This window comes from Pithys albifrons, chromosome Z (assembly GCF_047495875.1).
Source record: "Pithys albifrons albifrons isolate INPA30051 chromosome Z, PitAlb_v1, whole genome shotgun sequence".
NCBI classification, from domain to species: domain Eukaryota; kingdom Metazoa; phylum Chordata; class Aves; order Passeriformes; family Thamnophilidae; genus Pithys; species Pithys albifrons.
In genome coordinates this window covers 31,390,569-31,418,382 of record NC_092497.1, presented here as the reverse complement: position 1 = coordinate 31,418,382, position 27,814 = coordinate 31,390,569, and the positions used below count along the sequence as shown (strand labels likewise).

General features: G+C 40.3%; 1 protein-coding gene across 3 annotated transcripts in view; it reads left to right on the top strand.

Moving 5' to 3' along the window:
- KIAA0825 (KIAA0825 ortholog) overlaps positions 1 to 27,814 on the top strand; it is a 291,172-nt gene that overhangs the window by 158,981 nt on the left and 104,377 nt on the right. The gene's annotated exons all lie outside the window — the stretch shown is intronic.

The window sequence follows — 27,814 nt, the reverse complement described above, 5'->3', positions numbered from 1 at the left end:
TGTGGTTTTGAAATTGAAAAGAATGTCATGTGTTTTATTGTCTGTGAAAGACTTTTTATACAATTTTACAAAAGCCTGAATCTGAGAAATGAGTGAAAAAGTCTCCCAGGGTATTAAAAGGTAGGAAGGTCTCTAATAACTTTTTTTTTGTAGTAGATGATGGAAGAACAGTTACTGACATGATGCCAAGAAGGGAGCTTATCTGCATGGCTGAGGATGTCAGTGTTACGTCTAGTGTACTTTTGGATGTGTTAGTCCCTCTAAACTGCAGATGCTTCTAGACATTTTGTATCCAAATTGCTGGATATTGTAAATTCATTGTAAATTCATGCCATTGTCAGCATGTAGCACTTAACTTGGCGAGTTTGCCTTCCCATATTTATATTGGAGTCATTGTCCACTATACCACAGATACTTTACTAGCTTGGCCTGCTTGATTGCAGTGCATATTTCACAGGTATGAATAACTTGGGAGATAGTATCCTGTGTTCAGTCATGAGCTCAACTGTCTGTTGCATCTCTTCCCTGACAACCTGAGACATCATGGGCCCACCAAGGCTTAGGTAATTAACTCTTATGTTTTCAGTCCAGATCACCGGAAACACTTTATTCCTCGCAGCTCAATTAGCCTGTCTGTTCTTGTAATGTTCTTCAGTAGCCCAACTCATCAGTACTTGTGCATCTACATGACGTTCTTTTACAGCCATTTTCGCTACCTGGGCAGTGATGTCTTGGCACAATTCAGAAGTCCCAATGCATTTACTTCTGTCCTGACAGTTGGCCTTTTTCCATCAGTCCAGCCTCTCCCTAATGGGAACTAATGGGGGAAGAACAGTTCCCCAGGAACCACATGCACATGAGGTGGAGGGTAATTCAAAGAGCCTTTATTTCCTGGTTCAGTCAAGGTTTAAGGGCTCATATAAGGGAGTGGCTTAGAACGGATGTAAACTTGGAAAGGATTGGGTAAACATTGGTCAGTAACTGTTAACATCCATTGAGAAAACATCTGAGTCAGGGTCCAAGAACTAGTCAATGATAGGCTCAAGGGGCAGAGACAAGCAGCCCAAAGGACCAATAGTGGCTTAGGGATTGAGGCTGGACAGGTGGAAAGGCCGGGCACCCTTCCGCCCATGTGGTCCAGTGATGGGACTGTAAACATGGCAGCCATGGCTAGCATCTGCTGGCAGACTGCAAATGCCGTGGTCCCAGCATCCCACCACCCACTGGTGCCTGTGCCGCTTGCGCAGGTGTAGTGGTTTTTCCCAGTGGGGGGTTTGCTGCTGCGCTGCTGCCACAGCACCAGCAGGGGTTGGGGCAGCCCTGTGTGGGAACCACACCAGGCAGGACTGCTCCATGCTGGTAGGGGCTGCACCGGGGGTTCTCGGTGCCAGGGCTCATTAGGAAAACCCCTCAGGGGGATACACAGAGAAGGAGAAACATAGGGAGATACAGAACTCTGGGCAGGGAGCAGGAGGGGATCCTTGAGAGGTTGCATACTGCTGGTCCTGCCGGGGAATGACTGCCACCTTGTGCCACCCCAGGAGTGGTGGGGTCTGCTGTGGCAGGGCAGGGGTAGGGTGCAGGGCCACCCCAGACCTGGGGAAACCATTGTGGTACCTCTGTAGCATGGACCATTAGGAAGAACCTCAGGGAAAAACACGCAGAGACAGGGAGGGAACATGAGGGGTTGAGAGACTTCAGATCCTTGGGGGTTGCATCTTAGTGTATCTTGACAAACCCCCAAGAGCGTTTGCTGCTCTCCATGAGTCAATGCAGAGGTAGAGCACTGGCCATTTCTCTGATTCAACAGTACTTAAAGCCAGCTGGATGGCTTTCAACTCTGCAGCTTGACTTGATCTACCTTGTCCCCCAATACCTTCTGCGACTCACGGCATTAGACTCCATACATCAGCTTTCCATTTTTAATATATCCATACAATATGGCAGGAACCGTCAGTGAAGAGATTGTATCGCTTTTTGGTTTATGGTACCTGATTATATGGTAGGGCCTTCTCAGCATGTGTCACGTTTTCCTCCTCTTATGATGATGACACTCTGACATTTTCCCCTGCAGCTCTGTTGATGATGAATTCCAAGATCCCTGAGTTGATGGGGTTTTCTATCCGAGATTGCTGTGTGATCATTGTGACCCACTTACTCCACATAGCACATGATGTGTGGAAGGCATTTTCTCTTTGAACATCCAGCCCAGCACTGGTGGTTGGGTTGCCAGAAAGAGCTGTGTTTCAATACCAGTCACTTCTGAAGCAGCTCGAACCCCTTCATAAGCTACTCTTTTTCCCTTTACAAGCTACCCTTCATAAATATATCTTTTGCCATTGTATTGTAACAGGCCTCAGATCCTTTGTATTCCCAGCTCCAGAACCTTGGGGGTTGTCCTTGAGTCTTCCCAGGTACTTTTTGCCAGAGCCTCCAGGAAGGACCATTCTCCCTGGTTGCAGCATAGAGCACATTTTTCACATTGTGTCCTGTTCTGACTGCTGCAAGGGCTACTGCATGAACAATCTCCTGTTTGATTTGTTCAAAAACTCATTGTTGCTCAGGAGCCACCCCCACTTAGAAATGTTCTTCTTCCATGTCACATGATAGAGAGGGTTTACAATCTGATTGTAGTCTGGAGTATGCATCCTCCAAAAAACCACAATGCCTAGGAAAGATTGTATTTCCTTCTTGCTGGTTGGCTGGAACATAGCTGCTCTTTATTTGACCACATCCATTGGAATCTGACATGGTCCATCTTTATTCCTAAAAACTGAATTACCTGGGCAGGTCCCTTGACCTTACTTTGCTTTATGGCAAAACCAGCCTTCAGGAGAATGTGGATTATCTTCTCCCCTTTTTCAAAAACTTCCTGGGCTGTTTTGCCCCACAAAATGATGTCATCAGTGTATTGCAAGTCTTCTGGAGCCTCATCCTTTTCCTGTGCAGTGTGGATCAGTCCATGGTAAATGGTGGTGCCATGTTTCCATGCCTGGGGCAGTGGGTTCCATGTGTATTGAATACCCCTCCAGGTGAAAAGTGAACTGTGATTTGTACTCTGCTAACAAAGGAATGGAGAAAAACACATTAACAATGTTTATGGTGGCACCACTTTGCTACACTGGACTCCAGTTTGTACTTAACTTCCAGCATGTCAGTTTCCACTCTCTACTGGACTTACACACTGGCCATATAGGACTATTAAAGGGTGAGCACAAGGGTCCTCAGAGACCAGGCAAGGTATTCAGTGGTCTAATTTCCTCTGTCTCCACAGCAGCTATCCCCAAAAGGCCAATGATACCCTTTTAGATCCTTGAAATACCCTCTCCTCAGGTAGTGAATGCCAAGGATTCAAGGGGCTTCTGGGCCAGTTAAAATGGGGTAATTTTGCCATTCTTTTGTAGTCAGGCTGACTTCAACTTCCAGTACAGTCAGCTGTTGGGATGCCCTTCTCACCCCAGAAACAGAAATGGATTCAGCTACCTCCATGTCTTGCTGACATCAGGGGACATTGTGTGCTGGTGTCAACCGAAGTCTTATACTCTTGTGGGTCTGATGTGCCAGGTTATTGGATTTATGCAGCCCAGATGGTCCCTTTTGTCCACCTCGCTGGAGACTGGACTCCTCTAATTCTGATTGCGGTACTTGTTGCTCACTTCTTGTAAATATGAACTGGAGGTCCCTTCAAGAGGATCAGAAGTAACACCAGCGCTACTATTGTGTCTTAGGGCATGCCCACTGGAAACTGGAGTGGCATTTATCCTTGCAGGATTTCTTGTGGTGTCTGTTTTATGTCTCAACTCACATACCTGTGCTGTTAGGGCAGAAGTGGGTTTTGCATCCCACTTCCTTGGATCCTGCTAGCAGAGGCTCAGGTCCATACTGGCGGGGCATGGAACATTTCCTCTCTAACTTGCTTAAGTCTTTCAAGTCTGGCCACAGTCTTTGACAGACTTTCCACAGCCAAGGCACAGTTTTACAGTCGGCTTAAATATTGCAGGAACTCAGGTTCGAAATATTTTCCCCAACAAAATTAAAACTCAAATAAGTTATCTGTTAATTCCAAAACCTGATTTATTATTTATTAATCAACTAATTGCTAAAAGTTGCAGAGAGGGAGAAAGGAAATAAGAACAGTTAGAAATGTGCTAAGATTTCTTTTTAGAAGCAATGTATACCACCAAACAAACTACTTTTCGGCCATGTTACTGTGTGTTTGGTGGGGGGAGGAAAGCAGTTTGACCTTTTTCTTTTGGTTCTTTTGGTGTTATTTTTTCCACTCTAGGAAGAGGTTTGGAATGCAGCTTTTGAAAAGCAAATGTGATTCTTGATTTCTACTGCTGGTCTCACTCTCTGGTCTCTGCTGCTCAGGCTGTGGTAGTCATACAGCTGCAGGGAAGAGGCAAGAACAGGATGTTTCACAAGTCACATGTGGAGCATGTCTGGCCCCATTGCATGTAGCATGGCAGGTCCCAGTTTTCTTCAGGCTGGCAGAGCTGTGTTCAGTGGCAGACAGGCAAGCAGCTTGGTTGACTACAAAGGAAGAAGGTGAAGTGAGGTGAAGGCGGGGCAGAGGTAGGAGTGTGGTTCTCTCTCTCTTTTCTCCACACACACCCTACCTAGTTTGTAATGTGTCTTTTCAGAGTCTTGCTGGAGGAATAATTGTTTTATATTCTGTAGTGCCTAAAGGTATTGGACCGTATTTTCTTTCATGATTGATTAATTCTTGTGCCATTTCTCCCCATGTCCAAGTTTTATTTTCTCCATAGTATTTACTAGGGGTTAAGTTTGCTTCTGTGTATATATGTATGGCCAAACTTTGTAAACGAAGATTTCGGAAGAGCTCTCCCCACGTGGGTGTGCCCTTCCAGCCTGCGCAGTGGATTTTTAGGTGAGGCACAGCGTGTGCAGAACTGGCCCCACCCTTTAACTCCTAAGGTCCATTTGCCACGGCTGAGCAAGCTTGGACAGTGACAGTGAAGTCCTCGGGACTGTCTACAGCACCCAGTACTAACCGGGGCTGACCCTGCTGAGTGTCCAAGATGTGGTGGGATTGGATGGCAGGGAGGCATTTAACTGCCAGGGAATGGGCCCTCCTGAGATTCAAACTCAGGACCTTGGGATTCAGAGTCCGGAATGCTCTCCATCACACCACCGGACCACCCACTGACCTGGAAAATATGCCAGCAATTATCACGCATTGAATTTTAGAAATAATCCACAGTTTCAGAATTGAGTACGTATGCTGCAGTACTTAAATGATAATCTCCTGCAAGAAAAAACAAATGCAGGCTTCTAAAAGAAAAAAAAACCTAGCAGCCATAAATCAAATTTGAAATCCAGGGGGTGCACAGCAGGACCACACAAAAATAATTTTTGTGGCAATGATTTTCACTGCCTCTTCACAGAGCTGCCAAAGCTCCCAGCTCCAGCCCGAAGAGCCTAAATGACAAGTTCCTTGCTCAAGGAAAGTTAATCTGCCTTTGGCGCCTGACCAGCCACCGTGGAAGAAGATGGAACTCCTCTATGTTAATGAATGGAAAGCAGCCCACACAGATGTCAGAAGGATTTAAATGGAGCATGTTAAAAACACAATAATGTTCTCACACTTGGGGGAAAACTGCAGAATCTGATACCGTGGCTGATGATCAGGCCTTAAAAGGCAACACATAGGTTTCTCTGACATGCATGATCAAGGGATTTCAAATAAAATCTGTCAAATAATATTTGAATGACCATCATAGACTCACGTCAATTAAGCTTTCACCTGTTTGCACGTCAAGGGGACTGGAATTCTTGGTCCTGTATCCATTTATAGTCCCTACATTAGAGGAGCAGCATCAGCCAAGGAGCAAACAATTACAAGAACATTTTACAGAAACACATGTGAAAACTCTATTTGATCCTTTCTAACTCTGGAATTGTGAACTTGAAAGCACTTAAATATATTTGCTTGAGTTGTGAAAATAGGAAATCTCAGAAGGATTCAGCCAGGTGTCTGTAACACAGCTTATTAAAGAGGTTTTTCAAGAACATTTCACATATTTTCTATATATATACATATACAACATACACTGTTATTAGTTTGATACAGCTATTAAAACTTACATATAGGATTTTATAATCATCATCATCATGGCTAGGTGTAGGGAAAAAACTCAGCTGTTGTTGTATCAGCAAGAGGTTTTTCAGCGTCCCGGCCTGCCCATCCCTGACGTGACCACGGGTTTCAGTGTCCGGATACCTGGATGAATTCTCACAGAGATAAAGGTCCGGGCTCCAAAGTGGGTTAAAAGAATGTTCATCATAACTTTATTGGGGGGGGGGTGAACAGCTTATATAATGTTTTCTGGGGTACATGTGAACTGGGACAGCTTAGGGATAGGTCAAGAGGTCTGTGCACGAGGCAAGGGTCTCTTCATTGGCTGAAAGCCAGCTACCACGACCTGGCCACGCGCTGGGCAGCCCACCTCTGGCGACAGGCTGTCTGGTCCGTTTATGGTTCTGGGGTTGTTTACTTCTCCTTCTGGCTGCCCCAAGGTCATCTTGATCTTTCTAGCTTGCTAGGTCCTAACGTGAGGTCGTGCATGTGCAGGGGCTGGGGCCAAGCCTCTCCTACAGCTAGGCTTCATGAACAAAGATTAGGGAAGGGTACGACCCACGCTTGCTGAAAGTGTGCTGGTGGCTAAAAAGGGCGATACGGGATAGGCAAGTCTGATCACAAAAGGCACAGTGGAACGTCTCCTTTGGCGATATTGGCGAGTAATGGTTCTTTCTGTGTTGTCTTTTTGTCTCGAGACTGATTCTGCATGCGTTCTCAAAGGAAGCAGCAGCGCTGTGAATGGCGTGTCTCTGTGAATCCCAATTGGAGGCCAGAGTGGACCATTGATGGCAGTCAATATGGTCAAGGCTGAGGTGTTGTTTCTGGGGGTCTTTGTACCTCTTCTTTGGGGCTCCTCTCTTGCCGCAGCCGGTGGTGAGTTCTCCACAGAGCACAATCTTCAGGAGACAGTGATCCTCCATCCTGGAGATGTGCCCTGCCCAGCTTCTAGTGTGGGAGCAATTCTTTCTTCATTTGTAAGGCTTACTATCTCTCCTTTTAGCTGAATGCCAGTGGCTTTCATAGCCTTGGGGAGGCCTCTGATTAGGTGGGTCTTTCTTTCTCGGTCTACAATAACATCATAGGACATTCACATCTTGGTGTTAATTTTCTGTCATACATCATCTGTAAACAAGCAGCTATTTGCACACTTTGTACAATTTGATTAACATTTCCTATTATAGCTAGGGGATCTCCACACTCTAAAGGGTTAAGTCTGCTGGCCCAGTAAGCTGCTCTTGGGGTAAGAGGTGAGGGAGCTCGGTTATCTCCCATAGTCAGAAAGACTCCAGCACCCCAGAAGCCTTCAGCATCTTTTTCTGATACAGGATCTGATCGCAGCTAGTCAGGGAGACCCTCCACGCATATTCTGTTTCAGATTCTTTAGAGGTTCTGCTATATTCTTTTTTAAATGTAGCTTATTCAGTTGCTGTATAAGGGATTTCTTTATTTGAGTAGTGTTGTCACCTACCCCTTTGTATGTGTATTCATCTGGGAGTGATTATTAATAGACTCCTAGAGGTAGCACCCAGAACCAGGACAGGATAACAACACTGAACATGTTGCAAATGTCCCTTGATGTTATCATGTTATAAGCTGCTTTCAATTAGTACAGCAACAAAGGAATTCTGATCCCTCTCCCCGCTCTTAAAAATATCATCACGAGAAGCACATATTGCATGTATCTGAAGATATACAGGGGTAGGTACAACATCCACATGAACAGACCAAGCAACATTGTGATCTGTGGTTCTGTAGCAAGTACAACAATTGCTTAGATCAAAATTGTTTCCAACCCGATCTGGATGCCTAGTAAGGCAGTCATGGTTTAGGAGTGGTACTGCCCAACGTAGGGCTCCCTCTGAGACTCTCCAAAGCAAGTCCTCTGGCTCGATTTCTTCTCCCCCTTCCCCCAGTGGGATGGAGAGAAATGGAACCAAAGAAGGAAAATCACAGGTAAAGATAAGAACAATTTACTGGAAACAACAATGAAATAAGAAAACAAACAGTAATAGGAACAATACTAGTGACAGAAAGTACAAGAAAGAGGCTAACCATTGACAGGAAAACCCCCTGACAATAAACAATACCCAATTGCTCCCTCCACTATTTTATGCTGACCCGTAATAGAGCCCTTCCCCCATCCATGGAAAATGATAGGAGGTGGAATAGAATAACCTCTGTGTTTTAGCCATGCTCCCTCCTGGCTATCCAAGAATTAATTCTGTCCTGGCCTGTCAGAGACTGAAATGGTTAATGGCTTAAACATTGTTCAGATCACCAAAAGACTTTTGTAAGAAACAGCTGCTCATCCAGCCCACCCCTCCCTGAATATACCTAGTGGGAAGGGCCCTTCAGGTAAGATAAGGGGATGCTGTTGTCCAGGCATCCCAAGTACAGAAGGGCCTGTATACGTGAAGTTACAAACTGGATTTCCAGGTAAGGGAAGAGGCTTATAAGAGGCAAATCCTTCAAGGTGGGATAATGGTTCTTAATCATGCCGTTGTCCTCCCTTACATGATGGCTCTTCTGTGAAGATACCTCCAGGAAGCATCAAAGACATTAAAAACTTTTCAACCCATGGGAGGTACTAGACATTCCCACCTGAGCCTGATTGTATAGAACGGGTGAAAAATCTTTGAGGGGTGATGGGAGAGGCAGGTGGGCAGTTCCCCCGATGCGAACTAATCAAGACCATCACTTCTGCAGGACTTTGAATACCACTGCAACCAACTCACATCAAAGGTACAACTACCAAGTTTCAATGCTTGATCCATTGGGTTGTGCCTATATATGTCTTTCCAGTTCTATCCTTTCTTTCTCTTCCTTTCCTTATGCATTTCCTTAAGTGTCATTTTTATGTTTCAATATTGCTGTGTTACTATAGATGAAAACAACAAAATCTCTACATACCTGTTTTCCTTTGAAACAAAATTGTTCTAAAAAACCCCTATGTATATATAGTTAAAAACACGAATCATTCAGTTTCATTTCACTCTAATCCACCCCCAGAGATTTATTAACAAGAACCTGGATTACCCTCACCTTCTGGGATGGGTCTTAACATGGCCAGAACCAGAACAGCTGTGATGGGAATACTGCTAGGTATATGCAATGTGATGATGGCTAGGCTTTGCGAACAAAGATCTGGGAAGGGCTCTCCCCACGTGGGTGTGTCCTTCGAGCCTGTGCAGTGGACTTTTTAGGTGAGGCACAGTGTGCACAGAACTGGCCCCACCCTTTAACTCCTAAGGTTCATCTGCTGCAGCCGAGCAAGCTTGGACAGTGACAGTGAAGTCCTCAGGACTAGAACCTACAGCCCCCAGTATTCCCAGGAGGTCTCCCATCCAAGTACTGACTGGGGCTGACCCTGTTTGTCTTCTGAGATCTGACGGGATCGGTTTTCATGGTGGCTTTTAACTGCCTATATGCAATCTATTGTGTTAGTAATGCGTACGTCTGTTGTTAGGATTCACATTTTATTGGTTTCTGTAAAGGTTTGTATCTTTTCTTCATAATTGGGTATTTCCATATACTTCAACCACAAATTATATTTGGAAATATGGGACTTTGGCTTTTATATCTCTATGTAATTAAACCGTCACTTGGCTGACTGTCATTAGTATTTCCTTTCATGTGCAAATAATTTGTCCTCCTTTCACCTGTGTCTTACATACTGTTCTAATTAAGGATTCTGAAGTGAAGATAGTCATGTTTGTTTTCCTGTTATTTTCTTTTTCAGAGCCTGTATGATCCAAGTTTTCATTCTTAATAGATATATAGTGATATAAGTGTGTACAAATGTCTAACTGTTCAATGTGTAAATGTGTATTGATGCATTCAAAGTACTGACTACCCTAACTGTACCCACTGTCTTAGCTTAAGGTAATTTTGTCCATTGTGTTGTTCCGTTCGTGCTTCTTCTAGATAATGGATTTTCATCAAAGTGCTGAAGTAATGTACAATGAATCAATTTCCATAAAGGGATCTCAATTTCTTTGCATGAGTTAATGAGATGAGACATGCTAATCCCATGTAAGGTAGAGTGGGAAGTCTTAATATTAAACAGATGGAAAATCTGATCATGCAAGTCACCTTGGAGGTTTCTTCTGCACTGCAAAATTAGCTTGTAGCAAAGCAAAAAACAGAACTTAGCTCTTTTGACTAAATTTAAGGTACAATGATATAGTAGCTGATCTGTGGTAGCTGTTGATGTGCACAATCCTAAGTGGTAACTAAAGGTTAGTGACACTTAATTGCTTAGTTAATTTGAATTACCTTGCATTCTTCTTAGGAAGTGGTGGTCCCATTAGTTTTCTTCTGAATGAGATGGGGAAGAACTGTATGCTTTCTCTTGACCTTGAAACATTCACCGTTGCCATCACAAAACCTATTAAGGACTGGTGGTTGCTACAGTGCAGATCCCAAACCTTCATAGTTGTAAGTGCTGTCTCTCAGAACTACAACTTTCCCAAAGTTATTGGCTTCTCACCTGGCTATCCTGTATGAACTTCCTCTGTCCTGTCAGGCTTACACTGATTCAACTGCTAATTCCTTCAGAAAGGATGACAAGTCCCAAAGATCTTATTGCTTCTTCCCCAAGTCCAGTTAAGGTCAAACTGACCCTCAGAGTCTTAAAATCATGATGCAGTTGGTCAGTTTCACATTCTTTAAGGTATTGTGAAGTGAGTAGGAAGTTTAAAGTCTGCCTAGACACTGTAATTTGGAAGTTTCTGATACAGACTGATAATTTGACCCAGAAATGGTTGCTTTTTTTTTTTCCTCTGTAAACTTCCTCCTAGAGTCTAACAACTCTAGGAGGATTTAGTCTTTGTGAAGAGCAGGAAACCATTATGCATCCAGCTTTATATTGCAAAAAGGGAATTCAGAATTGTCATTCTAACAGTTGACTTTGTAAAATGTCATTGAAGAAAGCTTTTTTATGTTAGTCTTTAGATTGACAGGTTATGACAAAATTGCATTCATGTTGCTTGAATACATCTTTTGTCTAGTTTTACACACTTTTTTACCTGTCTAGAAAATGACATACTGAAGTTTTCACAAGCCTTAACCAGGTGTGATTTTCTTTATGGAAGATACATTTGTAGGAACTACAGCTGAAGGTGAGTAAACATATGCAGCTTAGAAAGGCCACAGCGCTTCTTCAGGTGGTGGCAGTGAATTGAAAGACTCATTAATTAATAGCTGAGTCAGAGGTGTGATGGCTTCCTGCAAACTGCCAACAGCCTGTGAAAGTCATATGCAACATGCAAAACTGTTAAACAAGGCACATCTATAAACATTCTTAAACTTTTGTGTTTCCATTTTAGTTAAAAAATCCTTGCATGTTTTCATTATTAATTTCTTTCTTTTAAAACAAAAATATTTGTTTGTTTTTCTAGGAATAATATTGTGTTTAGGAAACAAAAGAAAAAACAGATACTGTTTACATCTTTTGCTCATTTAAATACAATAACAAATTAAATGAACATGGTTTCGATAGCAATTATCAATTTAACTGGTTTTAATATTATGAAGTTTTATACACAGAAAATGTGCACAGAAACTTTCTCAGAAAAAAATAATACAGGGATTTTCTGGATCTAAATGTCTGTCTGTTTTCTTCATGATATTCCAGTATTTTCTCCTAGTACAAAAATTACCTGGACCAAAGATTCTATTATGCTCTCATACTGCAATGTAGATAGTCATAAAATGTTTAAAGTTAAATGACTTAAAAGATTCTATTATTTAATCAACCTGTACTGAGTTTTTCACCTGCACTGATGGGAAAAAAATCATAATAACAAGCTAAATGAAATCTCAATACAATTTTTCTACATCATTCTTCCTTAGACTCTGTGGATCCCCTGGAATGAAGTAGAGCCTAGTCAGGAGTCTTATACCTCCTCACTGATTTTTTTCCCCAAGATTATCCTTAAATTGATATACTCCCTTTAGATAAAAATTAATTTTGCTCTGTCAAAGAGCAATGACTATAAATTTGCTAGAATTTTTGTATTTGCTAATTCCTGGTCTCCCTAATTTTCATATTTTTCCAAATATGGATGCTCCTTGTAATAAAAATTCTTCTTTAAAATCTGAAACAGATGAGAATAGTCTCCCATCTTCGTCTGGGATGAGGAATTTCTTAATAGCCATAGTCTGATCTTCTGTTTCCCTCCTTAGAACATCTGTATCAATTTTGATCTTTATATCTAGAAACTGATTTTAATTTGCAACCTGTATTTCCACTTTTTTCTGCCCATATTGCCAGTTGGAAAGTTTTTTTGGTCTTATTTCGTTTAAGTCAATCAGACCGTATGTAATTATAATGCCTGCTGGCTCAGCCACATGGTAATGCATGCAGAAGAGAAGGAAGCAATGGTGCTGCATTTATTGCAGTAATAAGGTCTTGTAATAGTGGTACATGAAAAGTGATATTTGCTTTGCCTTGGCAAGGCTCTATAAGCAGATATTTGAATATACTTGTCTTTAAGATGTAGTTGTAACAGGTTATTTCTGTTTACTCAGTGTAGTGCTACTGCTTGTTACTGGAGGATTTTTTAAGGCATATGCAACTGTCATGTTGTGTCACCCATCTTAGAAAGAAATAGTGTAATTTCACTTTAACAAGAATTAGTTGTATTTTAAACAGATTTCACTACCGGGATCAGGAAGAATTTTGGTTTTGTTTCAAGTTTGACTATAGATTATTGCCTATATTTTTGCTCATTAACTTTCTGGTTGCCTTAACTCATTAAGTAAATGCCTCTGCAAAAGTTACCACCCTCTAGAATAATACAGAAATGATCCCTTTAATTGTACTAATAATGACTGTGACAGCTGGATTTTAATACCAGCAAACTCTTCCCACAAAAGTGTTAGTGAATTTTTCAATAAGTATAATGATTTGTTTTGGGATAATAACATGGGTAATTTAAAAGCACATTTGAATAAAAACTGACAGTGTGTATGTGATATACAGGTAAACCTGTAAAAAGTTTGTAGAAAGTAGAAGGTTTTCTCATTAAAAATGTGAAGCAGTAGCTCTTTAAAAGTAGGTTTATCTTTCATTTCTCTCTTATTTTCAGCATTGTATTATTTATTTTTATTGTTATTATTTATTATTCATGTGTGAAACAGGAGTCACTGTCAGATCATACTATAGAAATAACTAATGGACTTACTAGTCTCAAAATGAATAGATAGCTCAGTGGAAAAATGGTTGTTGAATAAGAAATTTTGATAGCATAGTTTTGGAATTTGAGCAATAAAAAGTATTGGTGTTTGAGTTGTAAGTGTGTGAATTTGGAGAAGAAATACGTAACAGTGACATTATAGGAATTCTGCTTCAAAAGAAATAAGCCACAATTTCAAATGTGAGCTGACTTTCCATTAATATGCTACCATGGTATTGCAGATGGTACTTTGTTTAGTCTTCGCATGCTGCCCATTGGATGCTGTGTTTGCCTTAAGTAGAGAAATCGGTTTAATCTGGCAGATGGTCCTGGATTTTTTAAAAAATTATATATTCTTTTCTTTTTTGTGGTGGGAAAGCAATTAGTCTCTGACGTGTCTCTGCTACACTCACGCTATTGCAATTCATAGCTGGAAAGGCAGTTCTCCAGTAGGCCAGGCACAAATTAATAATTACTTTTATTGGGTCATAATGATCACCTTAACTCATCCAGGGACCAAGGGGCTTTGATGATGATAAGAGAACATCTGATAAACAGTATTTTCATTAAGTGAATTGATGCTTGCTGCACGTGTCATTTTTTTAGTTACTTTGTATTACAACAACAAGCTCCACAAGCTGAAAAGTGTCAGCTCTCTCTTTCCACAACTCCTGAATGTGGCCTCAGAGAAACAAGCAGAAGTGCTCTGTTCAGAATAAATCATACAGATGATTCAGGCTAAGACCAGACTCATTTTTAGACATGGCCCCAACTGTCTTGGGTTAAGCTGGCAAAATGCCAACTGCCCAATACAGAGTCAGTCTCCCTCCCCTTCCCAGCTGAGAAAAGAGAGAAAGGGAAAAAAACCCTCAAACCAGATTTAAACTTAAACTAACTATATATATATTTATACAGAAAAAAATGAAAGCAAACTACAATATAACACATATTTATACAAGTTAGATATAACAACAATTTTTTACCTCCCACTGAAAACAGATTTCATTACTCTAGATGCATAAAATACTCTAAAAGACAGCCAGCAAGGCAAAAGAGACAACATAACAATAAAATGTTTCTACTTCCCTGAAACTAAACCAAAATACGATGTAGTGGCGGCAGGAGCAAGGCCCAGCACAACAGAACAGCTGCAACAAGTCCTGTCTCCACTGCAGACATGATGGAACTGAACAACTCTTCCTACTTATCTCAGGTTTGCGTCATCTGGTATGAAATATTTCTTTGGTTGCTTAAGTCAGGAGATACCTGTCTCTCCTAATCTACATAGATTCTCTGAGTCTGCTAATTTGAGGCCTAGCTAAAACTAAAGCCAAAACTACTACAGCAACTCTACTCAACATTAGTTGAAGCATCAACCTATATTAAGCAAAGACAAGGAAAAAACACATGATCGAAAAGTCTTCTAAGTATAAACAGCCAGTGCCAACAGCAAGCATCTGTCTCCTTTTTCTAATAACCTCCTAAAAAATTTCATGTGTTCCTTTAAGAGTAGCAATGACAGAATGGCATTTTATGGAATTCCAAATGTAAGATCTTCTCAGGTCCTTATTCTAACGACTTATCTCTGTGAATTCAGTACAATAACATGAATTCAACATATTAGACTAGATTGAATGTTTGCAGTTTTGGGGTATGTGAAGAAGCCTATTTAGAAACAGTGTTTTTTGGGCCATCAATTTGTCATATGTTTGGTTATGTATCTGTAGTCTGCCCCAAAGCATACTGTTTTTATCTTGTTCATGTAAGTACATTGAAAATAACTAGCCATTGAAACTTTAATTAGTTATGAGGGCTTCCTAGGTATTCTGAGCATGCAGAAATCTTATGTATTGTAAAAATAAGACCATAGGGATCTATAACATTAAAGTGTCCATTAAATTTTGTCCATGCCAAGAGGAGTTTTGAGGGATGTTTTTTTCAACTTGATTCAGTTCTGATTTATTAGAAATTTTTCTTGAATGTTGGTAACAGGTGTGACATATCTGTCCATAAGAGAACAAATCTATGTCTGAACGATATACTCTTTTACTGGTTTCAGAACAATAAATGTTTAAGTGAGTATTTACCATGATGCAACAAAGTAGAATTTCAGAAGTGATGCCTTATATCTCAAGTATTATGCATTGAATCTTTAGTTGTATCATCTATTGGTTTGGACTGATGATTGTTAGAACAAGTGAAAAATAATATAAACAACATACGGTTCCTCCCACTGGACTAAGAAATGGCAAAGTCATGGTTTCACAAAGTTGATGTCAAATATTCCTGCATCTGATGTAATAAAGAAACTAGAATGAGTTTTTCTTAGTGCAATGAAATAACTTAGGAAAAAAAGATGAAAAAGAAAAGATAATTTTTTCTTACTTATAGTACTTTTTCCATAGTTTATTTAAATAATAGTAAGACTAAAAGTGGTATAATTGAATTTTAAAAGCTAGGTTATTACAGGGAGTGTGCACCTTGTAAACTGAGTGATTTTTCTTTAATGACATCTTCTCAGCACCTGATAATGACATAAAAACAATACTTTTAAGTCTTCTGAAGCAGACGTCACATTCTCAGTGGCATCTTGTAATTGTGAAAAATAATGGAATATGCTTTAACTCCTGTCAATTATGCATCTATTTCTGGGGTTTTGCATGCTTCTCCATAGATGTAAATGCATGAGAGAACTTGATCAGTGTCCTTTTTATATTCAAAATTAGTCACCTTCTGTCTCAAAAGTCTCTTACTGTCATGATGTCACTACATCTCAACATTTGTAACCTTTTACCTCCATATGGATTCATGGTAGACCTTGTATTATTGCAACCTAGATTGCTTTTGTCTCCCTACTAGGGGGATATCAAAGTGTTTTGGACTGAATTTTTATGTATTGGTAGGTTTGCAAATAAATAAATAAAAATTAAAATTAATATACTAAAAATACACCAGGACAAATGAAAACACACAACAAAGAAAGTTTATGCATAATGAGGACCACCAGATGTCGCAAAGGCATCGTTGATGAAGTGGTTTTTTATCCAAAATGTGGCACTTACATGAGGAACAGAAGTATTGTGTTTGAGAGTTGCAGAGGCCATAACAGGTCAGTGACATGTCCTTCAATCATTTGAATTTTACATTTAAGACTAGGCCAAGATGAAAAGATAACTACATATCTGACATTGACATTGCTGCTATTTAGATGACTGATGCAATTGCCTTAGTCAGTGGGCTCAGTCAGATCTTTATTACTTTCAAACCCATAACAGAATTAATTTTTGTGGGTTATTTTCTTGTAAAAAATTAACGTTCTGAATGTCACCAAGTCACAAACATCTGTGTGTAAAATTATTATAATAATATATAGTTTTATTTTCTGCCTGTACTTTTAAAATGTGAAATCATATTAAAAACATTACCAAGAATAACAAGTAGAATTGGAAGAATTTGAACTGGATTGAACAGCATGCATAAATTTGCAGTAAGATAAGTTGAACTTAGAAACAAGTATTTGATGATGGATTTTTTATTGAGACAGAACGAGGATAGTAGTGGATAAAATGATTTTCCTTATTGAGAGAAAATAGAGTGTTTTTCAACATGTCTTCAGTAAGAACGGAAACACTGTCAAAAAAAAGTGAGCAACACATAATGTCATTTAAAAGGTAAATTAACATAAGTATATCACTTAGTTTGTGGATCAAATTTTACACTTGTCAGTTTTATTCATATTGTCATAAAGTTTATATTTTAAAGATAGTATTATTACCTTTGTTATGTCCTGGAAAAGCCCAATGTTAACTGAGTTCATTGTAGAATTTAAATTATATTCAACGGAATAAATGCCACTGCAGAAAATTAAGTGCAAAGTATGTATTCATGTGCAGATCTTAGTCAAATGCATAGTAATTTTAAATACTTGAAATACATTATTCAACAAGTAAGCTGCTGTATGCCTGTGTTTCATGGGCTGTGCCCAAGTATACCAAAACTGTCAAGTTAAAATACACAACATGCATCATTCTAATTTAATTATGATTATTCTTAAAAATAAAATAAATATGTCTCCATGTGGTGTTGTGTTGTATGTGGAAATGTGCAATCTTTATTGCTAAGATAGAATATGATTTTGTTTTGTACAATTTTTGCTGATTTCTCTGTTGCTTGAGCATATGTGCACCACATAAACATAATATATAAGTATAAAAATCGTGTTGATCCAAATGTTGAAGATGTTCCAAATGTTAATTTATACTGAGTGCATCCATATATACTTGATACATTTCTGCTTTTACATGTTATACTTAAAAAGATGAATTAGTGATATAGTTATGCATACATGTATTTCCCTAATTGTTATTAAACAAGTTAACTTTAGACCCTGAATATTCTTCAACTAAACTTAAGTTGAAATCCAACTTCCTTGGACTTTTCCTTCAAATAAAATGCTTGTTGAGAACTGATATATTGAAGCAAGAGCATCTTCATCTCTGATGATGATTTTGATGACATTGTGCTTTTATAATGGTGATGCCAGTGGAGTTCTGAACTTAATAGGCAATTCCTAACTTAGTAGATGTAGTTGCGTAATATCCATAGATACCATAATTTGACCCTTGAAGTCTTAGTGTGACTAAGGAGGGTTTCTTAAGGTCCTGGGTTTTTGAACACAAACAGGTTTATGTATATTTGTGTGCTCTGATTATGTGCTGCATATGTATGGAATACTTGTGTATTGTTGTAAGATTTTATGTATGTTTAACCTTTAATTTAACTAGCAAATTGTAAGATTTCCATAAACAGTAGATGAGCTTTGAACTCACTAAATCTTTTTGCATAGCTTAATCATTCACTTTTAAGGTTGATGGTGTTAAAGCCAATGAGAATATTAGTCTTATTTTTAATAGTTATATTAGTAAAATTATTTAGCATAAATATGGAATTTATATCCTGTTCTCTGTATTAAATCTATATTGACAGTTGTCAAATAGCAGTTAATAGGTTTTCTTATCAAAATTGAAGGGGGGAACCCACAAATAGGTATTTATATAAACTTCTTCTTGTTATGACTAAGATAGTTGATGGTATGGTAGCTGTGACATCTTTCTAAAGCTAAGTTCATCTGGAAGGTAGTACAATTTTTTGGATATTTTTACTTTTCGGCATCCTGTTCTGCTGTCTTTTGATAAAATAGGGCTTATCCTATTTACAGCATAGACACGATTCCTTAAATAATAAGTCAATACCTGACAGGGGGGAATGGAGGGCATGGAATTTCAGATGGTGAAAAACCTGTGGTGGAAACAAAGACGGAATCCATCCCTGTGTTGCATAGCTTCCTGATCATCTCTTTAAACCTGACAGTAACAAAGAATGTTTATTTTGTTGCCAGGTTATTGTAGGATTTATCCCTGAACTTACATCCCAGTTATCAAGAAAATTGCATCTGTTTTATCTTGCAGAAGGTTGTTATATTTGGTTACTTGCTACTATAATTTTGTTAGCTTACTTGATGCACATAGTCCCTCTTCATATATAAGAAAAATCTGAACCATTTCAATAAATTAATAAGGATGAGAATACCAATCCATCGTCCTTTTCAGAGGTTCACATACATTATGATGAAATTTATTAGGAGTTTTCTTTACTTGAAATCCAAATGAGACCCATTTTGGCTCACACCCTTGACAGTGTCTATTACAAACACTGCTGTCTCCCGTTCATGTGTGGGCTTAGTAAAATGCTTCCTTTGTAAGATGCGCAGAGACAATATAATGCCATGAAAGGCAAAAGTGCCAAAACACAAAGTTAGAGGAAATCTAATCCTTGCCTCCTGATTTAGCCTTCGAAGGCTCTCTTCATTAAAACTCTTTAATTGTGAGGCTTATCTTGAGGTAGAGCTGTTACTTAATATTTTTCAGTGTCATTCTTTGGACAGTCATTCGCACTTTTTAAACATAATTTCAATATTCATTGTTTTGTAAATTGGATGCCTTGTTAGCTATAGTGGTGGTATGAATGACTTGCATTCAAATGATTGAAGGTAGTAGTGTATAAATGCTTCGTTCTCTCCCCATGGAGTTTAGTCTGTTTAATTTCTATGCATGTCATTATAAAATATATGGTTTTCATTATGAGTCTTTTTGTTTCTATGTATAGGAATGCAGGTTGGAGTATTTTATACTATAAAAGTCTTCTAGCTGAATATTTCTTTTTAAAATTTTAATTTTCAGTGCAAACATGATAAATTCTATGTAGGTGGTGAAAAATGTGATCCAGTATTATGTTATTCTAAGTAAATTTTGAAAAGGTATGAGATAAAATAGTACATAGGCTTTTCTCACAAGTGATCATAAAGTTGATAGTGGTTGCTAGAAAGCAATTTCTGGAAATAAGTTGAAAAGAAGGTGTGTCTGAAAGCAGATAATTTGGAAAATGCTTTTAAAAGAAATACTTTCCACCTGAAAACTGCCAACTTATAAATAAGTTAAAGCTTACAATACAAGTAATCTTTTTGTGTGTGTCTGTGAGCTACATCACATATATTGTTTGTAAAAACCTTATTTTTTCTCTGTGTGTATTGAATTGTAATGTAGTACCACGTGTATATGCATGTAATGCATGTATGTTGTAAATCAGCAAATGCATTTTCATATTACAGTATTTAGTTTTAGTCCTATTAAAATTTCAAAAGATTTATTGGAAAATGAACATTGCATGTTTTTACAATCTGTTGTAAAAATAAAACTTACAACTTTTTAATGTCTGGAATATGAAGAAAGCTAAAACTCTCTTATATTTCCCTTAGATTAATCAACAATTAAAATAATTTTAATGTGTTTTTTTAAAAAAGGAAAAATATAAAGACTATGGAACTATTTTGCAGAAATTCTTGAAAATGGAAATAGAATTGAGGCAACTTTGACCTGACTTTTAAATGACTAGTGTGTAGAGTACAGCTGCTCTTAGTAATTACTTGTGATATGTTGTTTTTGAGTCCCATATGTATAGCAGCTCCAGGCTTGACCACCTCAATTGCTGGCACACAAACAGATTCTTCCAGGTGCTGAAAATTAAATTTTAATGTATTATTTAAATATTAAGACAATTACAGTTTCAGTAATTTTACTGCTGCAGCTGAAGTGTGAAGTGTGCCTGTACACTACAGAGGTTGTTGTGTAGTGTACTAGAATGAAAATTGCCATTGGCTTTAAGTACTTCCAAGGAAGTAAATGTTTGATGTAAAGATAAAAACATACCTTTGCTACACAGTGTATTTTTAAAATATTGTACACATCTTGACCTAATTATAGACTAAGATTTTAACATGTTTCATTTCAAGGTTTAAGAGAAATATCTAGAGCTAACTGACTGGCTTACACCAACCTTTTACCCTGAGAAAATTAGGGAGGTTATCATAAAACAGTAAAGTAAGTTTTCGTTGTATTGTGGGAAAGTACAATTGTACTGAACTGAAAATGAAAAGTATAGTTTTAATTCCAAGGATGTTCTGTGATGCCCATTCCTTCTGTTTATTCATTCCAACAAATTTTTACTTATGCTTGGAGTAAATGGCAACATCCAAGTTTAAATGTGAGTTAAGAAGGGTTGGAATGCCCTCCTGAGTACTTTTTCTTGTTTCCAAACATAATAATTGAGTGTAAATGTGTGAAAAAACCCCTACTGCTGTCCTACGGAGATTAGCAGTTTACAGTCATATCTTGGGATGGTATCTCCTGTAGTTCTGTGGTCATCCAAGAGTATTGCAATTTAGAATCTCTTTAATATGATATCAATGAATTTATTAATTTATTATTGTCATTGTACGTCATCTGAAATCTGTGGCTCATTGGAGTACCTTCAACCTTACACTGTACTCAGTTTTACTCATGAACTTTAATTTTTACTTTTTAAAACCTAACCTCTTTCAAAGGGCCTTAAACAGACTGTATTGTCAGCAGTCTACACTCAGTGTCATTTAATTTCTTTCTGAGCTTTTTGAATTCTGAAAGATTTTTTAAGTGAAGTTATGGATTTAAGTTCTCCACTGATCACTCTTTGTGAAGGGTAATTCTTTCCATTCATTTTGATTATAGTACTGAATATTGATATAGATTCATTTTAATAGCGAATGAATCTTTTATTCCATTGTAACAAGATTATCACCCCAGCAGTAGTTCAAAGTCCCTCTCACTAAAGCCATTAATCTTTGGATTAGATGATTTTTCTGAAAATAGGATAGGCTGTGTAGTGTTAGTACAAGGTCATGCTTAAGGCATTACAGCAGCTTTTAGAACACATTCTAATCTTCACAAAATCAGAAAGAAGTAAATTGCAGTGCATTTATCTTAATTATGTAGTTGTATTTTGCGATGAATAGTTGCAGCAATATTTCTGCACTTCTTTCTGCAATTTTTCATAGTTATGAGGTCTTTTTCAGTTGGAAAGTTCAAGAAGAAACACTAATATAAAATTAGAGAAATTAATTCCAGAGAACAGAATCATCACCATATGTCTCATAACCTTTTACTATTTATAAATCTAATTTTCTCCATCTATTCAGTGCCTAACATTTTTTTCAAAATATCTAATCCTGTGTTGTGTACATATTGGCTTTATTTTCACTTTTACTGTGATTTAAATATCTATATCTGCTAAATTAAAGCAACTATTTTAGGTTTCTGAATAGCTTTATTTAATTAAGCATCCACATTTTTTTTGTAGGATATATGTTGATTTCACTGGTACAGCTCAGTCTCTAATCTTTCATCCTATTTAAAATACCTTTCAATTATAATGAACTATTGCTGTTAATAGTTTAGCATAACGTATTTTTGAACAGTTCTTTTTGATTGCTGTAAGGTATTTCTTCCCATACTGACAGGTTCATTTTCTTCTAATGGGGAAGTATCTGATTCAGAATTACAAAATACGTATGTAGTCCTATATTCATGAAATAAATTATGGCTTTAAGTGTCTTTTCAGATCCAGTCTCGTGATAGCAATGTTACTGGTGGATTTTGTAACATGAATCTTTTGTAGCAGGTTTGGCCTAGCTGTTGCCAACCCTGGACTGGCCTCCCTCCCCTTTCCCCTCCCAGATCCTTCCCAGCAAAGGAAAGGGAAAGAAAAAAAACAGAAAAGACACGCACTCTAAAGAAACTGAACTGAATAAAAAGAATAAATTATATTTACTAACATTTACAAACCACACAGTATACACAATACATAGGATCCCACCCCCCAGGGGAGAGGGGAAGGGAGAAAAGGGGAAGGATTAGCCGGAAAATAGGGGAGACACCAACCCAACCTAAAGAAACCGGATGAATCAAACCAAACACAATTGAATACCTCAAGGAAAGGGAACAAGAATGAAACAATCTCACCCAGGACAGGAGAACCACCAGGGACCGGAGGGACCAGACTTCAACCACCTCCCTCCTGCTCCTCAGCCAAGGAAGGGAAGCAACAACAAGACCACACCCCCCCCCCCCCCCCCCCACGTGGAAGATATGTGTGGAATACTTGTAACTTCCTTAGATACCATGGTTACTGAGGAAGCCATGGGTCAAACCATTACATTCTCCACCCCTTATTTCACACTGGTCTTTCCGCGCAATCCTTGTATTCTTGCATTTGCTTATCTTCCACACACATATATATATATAGTCCATATGTGGTCCTTCAAGGCAGATGTCTTGTCATCAAGGATCAACACCATCATCAGTTCAGCTTTAGTCCTTTGCCTTTTGGTTAGAGTCACAGTTCCAAGTTGAGGCCTAGTCCACAGTTTAGGGCTGCCTTATCGTTGGACATCATGCGATACCAGTACCGGCTTTGTTTGGGTCTTTCTCATCTGGTGTCTGGTTTCCTGAAAAACACAACTCAAAGCACATAATTCATTCTTCCCCAATGCTAGATTGGCTTGGTGCACACACTGGATCTCACCATCTTTCCTCATTACCCACCAGGTGTTTCTGGACCCTTGGGCAAAAACAATCCCACGAATGGGTTTGTCTTGGTCCGAGGGAGGAGTAATCCAAAGAGATTTCCCTAACATGCCTCTCAAGTGAATCGCTGGAACTTTGTCTCCATCTACCGTGTGGAGGGATTCTGCTTGGGCAGGACCAGCTTGATTGACAGAGCCTCTGGTGTTAACCAACCAGGTGGCTTTGGCTAAATGCTTATCCCAGTTCTTGAAGGTTCCTCCACCTAGTGCCTTCAGAGTTGTTTTTAACAGTCCATTGCACCTTTCAACCTTTCCAGCAGCAGATGCGTGATATGGAATGTGATATACCCATTCAATACCATGCTCCTGTGCCCAAGTGGCCACTAGATTGTTCTTGAAATGAGTCCCATTATCTGACTCAATGCAATCTGGAGTGCCATGCCTCCACAGGACCTGTTTCTCAAGGCCCAAGATAGTGTTCCGGGCCATTGCATGTGGTACTGAATATGTCTCTAACCATCCGGTGGTCGCTTCAACCATGGTAAGCACATAGCGCTTACCTTGGCTAGTCTGTGGCAATGTGATGTAGTCAACCTGCCAGGCCTCTCCGTATTTATACTTGTCCCAGCATCCACCATACCAAAGGGGCTTCAATCTTTTTGCCTGCTTAATGGCAGCACAGGTTTCACAATCGCGGATAACCTGGGAAATAGTGTCCATGGTTAAATCCACCCCTCGGTCTCGTGCCCACTTATAGGTTGCGTCCCGGCCTTGATGGCCTGAAGCATCATGGGCCCATCAAGCTAGGAACAATTCTCCCTTTTGCTGCCAATCGAGATCTACTTGTGACACCTCAATCTGTGCAGCTCGGTCTGCCTGTCTGTTATTATCTTGTTCCTCATTAGCTCGACCTTGGCCATCCAGTAGTAGTAGAACCTTGGCCATCCTTCTCTTTCTGCAATGTCTAGGGCCAATTGGACAGCTTTGAGTTCTGCGAACTGTCTCGATTCGCCTTTCCCCTCAGTGGCTTCTGCCACCCGCTGGGTGGGATTCCACACAGCTGCTTTCCACTTCCGGCTCCTCCCTACGATACGGCAAGAACCATCAATGAAAAGGGCATACCGTGTCTCTTCATCTGGCAGCTGATTATATGGTGGAGCTTCTTCAGCTTGACTCACTGACTCTTCCTCTTCTTCATCTGCCAGGCTGAAGTTCCCACCTTCAGGCCAATTGGTTATAATTTCTAGAATTCCAGGGCAATTCGAGCTCCCAATTTGAGCACGTTGTGTAATCAAAGCAATCCACTTGCTCCACGTGGCATTGGTGGCATGGTGTGTAGGGGGCACTTTTCCCTTAAACATCCAGCTTAACACTGGTAGTTGAGGTGCCAGGAAAAACTGGGCTTCAGTACCAATTACCTCTGAGGCTGCTCGTATGCCTTCATATGCCACTAGGATTTCCTTCTCCATAGGGGTATAATTGGCCTCAGAGCCTTTGTAGCTTTGGCTCCAGAAACCCAAGTGGTCGCCCTCGTGTCTCACCAGGCACCTTTTGCCAGAGGCTCCAGGAGGGACCTTTATCTCCAGCTGTGGAATAAAGTACATTCTTCACATCTGGTCCTGTCCTGACTGGTCCAAGAGCCACGGCATGTGCGATTTCTTGCTTGATCAGCTTGAAAGCCTGGTGTTGTTCAGGACCCCATTGGAAAATGTTCTTTTTACGGGTCACAAAATAGAGAGGGCTCACGATCTGGCTGTACTCTGGGATGTGCATTCGCCAAAAGCCTATGGCTCCCAGAAATGCTTGGGTCTCTTTCTTAGTCAGTGGAGCCATTGCTACAATCCTATTGATGATGTCGGTTGGAATCTGGCGACATCCATCTTGCCATTTCACCCCAAGGAACTGAATCTCTCTGGCAGGTCCCTTGACCTTGCTCTTTTTGATGGCAAAACCAGCTTTGAGGAGAATCTGAATAATCTTTCGTCCTTTTTCAAAGACTTCTTCTGCTGTGTCTCCCCATACAATGACATCATCAATGTTCTGGGGCCTCACCCTTCTCCAATGTGGCCTGGATCAGCCCATGACAAATGGTTGGACTGTGTTTCCACCCCTGGGGCAATCGGTTCCAGGTGTACTGCACACCCCTCCAGGTGAAAGCAAATTGTGGCCTGCACTCTGGTGCCAGAGGAATGGAGAAGAATGCATTAGCAATGTCAATAGTGGCATACCACTTTGCTGCTTTGGACTCCAACTCATACTGGAGCTCCAACATATTTGGCACAGCAGCACTCAGCGGTGGCGTAACTTCATTCGGGCCACGATAGTCCACAGTCAGTCTCCATTCTCCATCTGGTTTACGTACAGGCCAGATAGGGCTGTTGAAGGGTGAGTGTGTTCTCCTGACCACCCCTTGGCTCTCCAGCTTCCTGATCATTTTATGGATGGGAATCACAGCATCTCGGTTTGTATGATACTGTCGCCTATGTACAGTTGCAGTGGCCATCAGTACTTCTTGATCTTTGACTCGGAGTAATCCCACAGCAGAAGGGTCTTCTGAGAGACCAGGAAGAGTAGACAACTGTTTGGACTCTCCTTCAGTCACTGTGGCTACACCAAAAGCCCACCAGTACCCCTTTGGATCCTTAAAGTGTCCTCTTTTTAAATAGTCCATACCAAGAATGCTGGGGGCTTCTGGGCCTGTCACAATGGAATGCTTTTCCCATTGGTCTCCTGTTAGGCTCATGTCGGCCTCTACCACCGACAGGTCCTGAGACCCTCCGGTAACTCCAGAAATAGACACAGTCTCTGTACTCTCATGTTCCGATGGTATTAATGTACATTGGGCACCAGTATCTACCAAAGCTCGGAATCCGATGTGCCAGGCCATCGAACCCACACAGCCCAGTAAACCCGATTATCATCCTCATCCCTCTCCTTCTCCTGGCCCCTCTATTGTTGTTCCTGGTCAGAGCATTCTCCATCTAATGTGTGCGATGCTCTGTCAGAGGCTCCTTCATCAGCATGGGGGGAGTTGTTTCTTTTGCGTCTCGGAGATCGATGTTTCTTTTCCGGGGTCTTTGCTTCAACTATGTGGACAGCTTTCTTGCCAGCTACTTTCCGTTTCAATTCTTGCACTCAGGCTTTAAGTTTAGAGGTGGGTTCACCATGCCATTTTTTCATGTTTTCCCCTAGTTCACGCAGAACAGTCCATAAGACACTACACTCACTCTGTGTCTTACTCCTGGGGCTTCCAGTTTTCTCTCGTGCTGCATGAGATGACCGAGAACGGGAACAGGAACGAGAATGAGAACTGGAACGAGAATAAGAACGAGACCTTCCTTTGCGACCTCTAGAGCGTCTGCGTCTAGATTCTTCTTCATACACAGAGCATCTAGTATTCCTCTGGTGGCTTCTAGATTTCCCTCGTGCTGCATGAGGTGACTGAGAATGGGAACGGGACCGAGAACGGGAAGGAGACCGAGAACAGGAACAGGACCGAGAATGAGAATGAGAACGAGACCTTTCTTTGCGACCTCTAGAACCTTTGCCTCTAGGTTCTTCTTCATACACAGAGCGTCCAGGATTCCTCCCTACCCTTTCCCCACTGTAGAGAGAAGAATGCTGGTGGTTAGAGGGGACCTTCATGGTTTCCGATATTCTCCGTATCCAGTGACACATTCTGTCAACGTGTATCTCATTCTCATCCACACTTAGAGGCTATGCAGATATCAGACACGGCATGTAAGACTTAGGGGCCCCATTCATCACCTTATCCCACATTGGCTGTGTGCATGGCATCTTCTCTGGGAACAAGATGTCATAGGAATTTGGATCGGAGTATATAATCTCCATCATGGCCAGTTCCCGCAGATAGTGAATGCCTTCTTCTGCAGTATTCCACTCTCTCGGAGCACTCACCAAATACTCTTTAAATGGGTATCTTGCCCTCACGGCACGGAGGATTCGGGTCCAGAGACTGGATGCCATCTCCCCCTGTCCCATTTCCTGTTCTATTTCATGGTCTCGGGCAAGAGATCCCAATTTTTGTGCTTCATGACCTTCCAGCACATGACTACTGGCCCCCTGGTCCCAACATCACACCAGCCAGGTGAGGATGCGTTCATCAGGCCACCGACTGTAATCCCTTCGTATATCTCGAATCTCCTTTGGGGTCAATGATCGTATAATTTCACTTTCCCTCATTATTTCCTGTCCATCTCTCCCACGTACTATTCTCTCTACCTGTGTTTTTACTCTTCCACTCCTTCGTGGAACCTCTCTCACTTCCTTTCTGACCCTCTCACGTGAAGGTGGGGATTGTTCGCGCCGTGAGGACGAGCTTCTATGGTGTTCACTCCGGGAGGATGGGCTCCTACGTCGCCCATGCTGTGGAGAGAGACTTCTACTTCGTTCGAGCTGTTGGGAAAGACTCCTAGCTCGTGCACCCCGTGAAAGGGAGCTCCTGCGTTGTTCATCAGGTCTGATGAATGGAGGTAGCACATAGTCCTTGGAAGGCTGGGGTAAGGGCCTTCCCCAGTCATCTATTCCCTCAAATGTAGGTCTAGTATGGGGAGGTGG